Here is a 4,393-nt window from a genome sequence, read left to right as displayed (position 1 = left end):
GACTCGAGCTCATCTCAAGCTGCTGGTTGGTTGTGGTGGATTTATAGCAGGATTTATTAAAGCTATTTTTTCTTATATAAAGCCTCTCAAGAGGATATTGTCTGTTGTAGAAAAAGTGATATCAGGAGTTATGTCAAAAATGAACCAATATCTCACACAAAAACCTCTCATATGGGGTGGTGATATTTTGAAGTGCTTCCAAATGAATGCAGCATTCGATAAACAAAAAACAGCTGTGTTTACCTCTTTTTACACCTGTATCTCAATTTAATATGTCAGTGTTTTATAGATCTGTGCTATCCACCCTAATACACAAGTAATCCACATGCAGAGCTTGCAGTCTGCATCGATGGCAGTGCACATCAACCCTGTGGTAAATGGACCGTCAGGAAAGTGCTAATTGTCCGCAGAGTTCTTCCTTCCTATCCAAATCAATTGGCTGGACTCAAGCCAAATAGCTGTGAAATTATCATTCCTCACAACCTGTCAGCACAATGTTCCCCTCTGGGCACAGTTAGGGTAAGGGCAGGGTTTATTTCTCACTTTTGGCCCTGAATCGCTCTCCTTCACTGCTTTTATTTGCTCTCATGCTCTCAATGAGACTTTTTGAAACATTTTGAGTCTTTAAAACTAGTTTAGACTTTAAAAATGTAACACCAATAGAAGACAATTATCTGCACATGTATCTGTACCTTTTGACAAAATTAACTGTACAGTATTCAGAAGTGTTATAGTTTACATATTGCAAATATTGTTGGTTTAATTTATAAACTAATCAACATCTGAAGTAGACCAAAACCTTTAATCAGAGTTGTTCTAAAACCTAAAACCTAAATGCATTCTTGTCTTAGGCAACTCTGATTAACTTTTTTGATCCTCTTCAAATGTTGCCTACTGTTGAATAATAAAATCCATGTTAATAATGTTAATTATTTATTTTATACTTTGTTCAGATATTTTTGTCGGTAACAAATTTTATTTTTGTTACGTAGGGAAGTAACCAGAGTAGGGAATGAGACACTACGTCCTCTAGGGTTCACTATGGGGAACGCCTCGTCGTGGCCCGTGTCTGAAGCATACATTGAAAAAGCACCAACAAGTTGGCCGCGACAGCCCCTGAAATCACTATCAGTGTGACTATTGATAATTAGGCGCCGGGAGGACACGTCATTTACTTCTTCGTCTGAAGCTTGTGTCCGAAGCATGGCAGGAAACTAGAGGACGCAGTGTCTGTTTTCCTACTCAGGGAACCATGGTTATTTTTGCAACATGAGATGTTCCCTTTCAAGGGAACTTCAAACTGCATCCTGTAAGGGTCGCTATGGGGAACAGTATACCCATGCCGACATGCTGAGGGGAGTGCAGGCCAGAATCATGTCAAGCACTAAGTACAAACTCTACCATTTACATGGGAGTTGCCCCTGGGACATTAGACAGCTATTCATGACATTATCTCTTATGGCCAAAGGCCTAGGCTACATACCCAACTTACCTGTAAAGGCCTCGACCCAGGGTAGAGCTCAAGGCTTGGAATCTAGTAAGATTCCTTTAAAGGGGTACGGCAAAGAGCCTAGCATTTTATACTAAGTCTTGTTTGACACACAGGGGCTACCGCTTGCTCTTGCATAAGCCTGCTGAAGGAACGGTCTCAACAGATCCCAAGTAACACCATGTTTAGATAGGTATCCAAGGATACATAGGTGGAGTTGCGCTCAAGATGAACGGGGCTTTTACAAACTCAAGAAAGGGCATGAAGCAACCGCACTAAGCCCTCACCATATAGGATTTTAGAAAGAATGCAGAGCACTAGCGTGAAAACTTACCACAGTGTTGATTTCAAAAAGTGTGCAAAGACTTCACATGCACACTTACCAAGGGGAGCGCTGCTAAACTACTACGAGAATCAAATAGCCCTTCATGTTTAGGGAAGAGATGCTTGAAGTGCATTAAAAAAGACAAACTGGCTGAGTGGAGCTTAAGAAAGCAAGGTCTAACAAACTCAAAGAAAGGGAACAAAGCTGAGTGCGTAACCCTTACTGTACAGGATTTAAGAAAGTGCGCAGAGTCTTGCGTGCACTCTTACCACCACTAAAGAAGTTACTCCCTTTAGTCCCGACCATCAGTAAGGCGGTACTTTGAACCATAGAACCAACCAAAATTATCATAGGTCCAGCATAGGAGACTGTTATGCAAGCTGGTGGTTACAGGGGAATTAGGAAGGGGAGGATAAGGGCAGATTTAAAAACCTCCAAAGGGAACGAGTAGATACTCATGTATCAATAGACCTGCCCATGTCGGAGGCCGCCTGCTTGTTAGCACGGAGAGAGAGATCTGTTGTGCGGTGCAGCTCAGCTACCTGATCTGGGGAAAGGCCCTCACCTTTATCTAGGTCTTTCAGCAGGTCAGCCTGATATGCTTGAAGCACCGCCATCATGTGCAATGAAGCAACAGCCTGACCTGCTGCTGTGTATGCCTTGCCATTTAAGCAAGATCCTGAAGGGGCTTAGACGGCAAGGAGGGAGATTTAAGAGAGGATGTCTCCCCCACAGAGAGTTAGCTAGCCAGCATCTCTTCTACAGGGGACATCCTCTCATAGCTGCTTTCACACATTGCCTCAATGTTGGCATAACTTGTATGCTGAAATCGATGGATGCGAGAAGAAAACGGCCTCTTCCATTCCTTTTCGAACTCTGTTAGGAGATCAGGCAGAAATGGAAGGCTCACCTGAGCTGAAGGGCTAATGGTCCATGGCAAGTCCAACTTTGCCATGGTACGATCCATAACCTCCAGTAGCTCTACATACACAGGGCAGGAGAATTGAGAAAGCTCAGCCTCAGCTTCCTTCACAATCCTCGGATATCTCCTGCTCTTCCTGGGCCGAACCCAGCAGAGCACTAGCCACTGTATTGAAAAGTGTTAAAGGTGTAACATCATCCTCCAGAAGCTCTCTCTTGTCCACCGCCAACAAGCGCGAAAGGGAAAGTCCCTCTCTAAACTCCTCAGCCAGATCCACCTGTGATCCCCACCTTTGCTTTTTCAATGAAAAACATTCACAATGCACACAGATTGCTGCCTCACGGATATCCCATTCCTGCTTTTTACCAAAACAAACAACGCAAAGATTGTGTGTCATTGGGTGTCAAATAATGATGGTACAGATGCACACTGTCTAAACGCTTTGCTAGTCGCCACCATGATAGACAGAGAAAGATCGCTCTTACCACATTCAGATGCACACTTCAAACAGAACAGTCAAAGAAGTTTTTTCAATGTATGCTTCAGACAGGGGTCATGACAAGGCATTCCCCATAGTGACCCCTAGAGGATGCAGTTTGAAGATCCCATGAAAGGGAACTGTAATATTTTTTACTTGAACTATTATTAACCATTGTTATCAAATTTTAAACTTGAAATATTATTAGTTTTACAAAAATATATATTACAATTTTATTAAATAAAAAAAGATACATTTTCAAAAAGCAATTTTTCCAGTAATTTATTAAGCTCCAAATCATTATTCAAACTCTTAATATTTAACAGTTGTGTTGCTTGATATTTTTGTGGAGACTGTGATACATTTTTCAAAAATAAGAAAATATGTACAGTATGATCTAGAATATAAATTTTACTTGATATATCAGATAAATTATAAATAAAAGCAGATTATTAAGCTTCAAACCACACTGTGGACATTTTCAATCATAAATATTACACTTTAATTATATTCGCTTCACAGGCATGCCTTTGCATTATATTCATATATTCATATATATATATTCATTAGAAGTATTGCTTTGTTTTATGTTAAATAATCAGCTTCTCTTTTTCATCTTTTTTTTTTTTTTTTGCCTAGTGTGTGTTGGAATTTGTTATCCTCAAATCATTATTTGTGCCCTTCTGAATAAGACATTCTGCTTTGGGTACAGAACAAATACCAGCAGTGAGCTGGCGAGCTCTCTGACTCCACTTTATCAAGCTGTGATGAATTAATCACTAGAAATGCAGATAGAGCCTTATAAGCTGGTTGACGGCCTCTGGCCTTTCAAAAGAGGCTATTCTAGAGCCTGGTGCCTTCAATCTATTGCGTTTGTGTTCTTAAACTGCGAATGTGTCTCAAGTTAGGGCAGCCTTATCGCCACCATCCAAGCCCCACACACTTCGTAATAGCATTAGATGCTTTAAGGCTTGAAGGAGAGAGGCTCATGACAGGTGAATTCAACTCCGTACAGGTCAAGGAGGCATGCGATGAATCACTTGAATGAGCAAGCAGCATATGAGAACTGCCTCTGTCGAAGCATGCTTGTGGCATGCATTAATGAGGATGAATGCAAATCTGAGCATGTGAATAATTTTAGCAGTTTAACTTGGATATGTTTTATGTCCATGCAGGAAC

The sequence above is a fragment of the Carassius gibelio genome, chromosome B2 (assembly GCF_023724105.1).
Source record: "Carassius gibelio isolate Cgi1373 ecotype wild population from Czech Republic chromosome B2, carGib1.2-hapl.c, whole genome shotgun sequence".
Taxonomy (NCBI): domain Eukaryota; kingdom Metazoa; phylum Chordata; class Actinopteri; order Cypriniformes; family Cyprinidae; genus Carassius; species Carassius gibelio.
The sequence above is the reverse complement of the archived record's forward strand: the minus strand, read 5'-3'. Positions refer to the sequence as shown.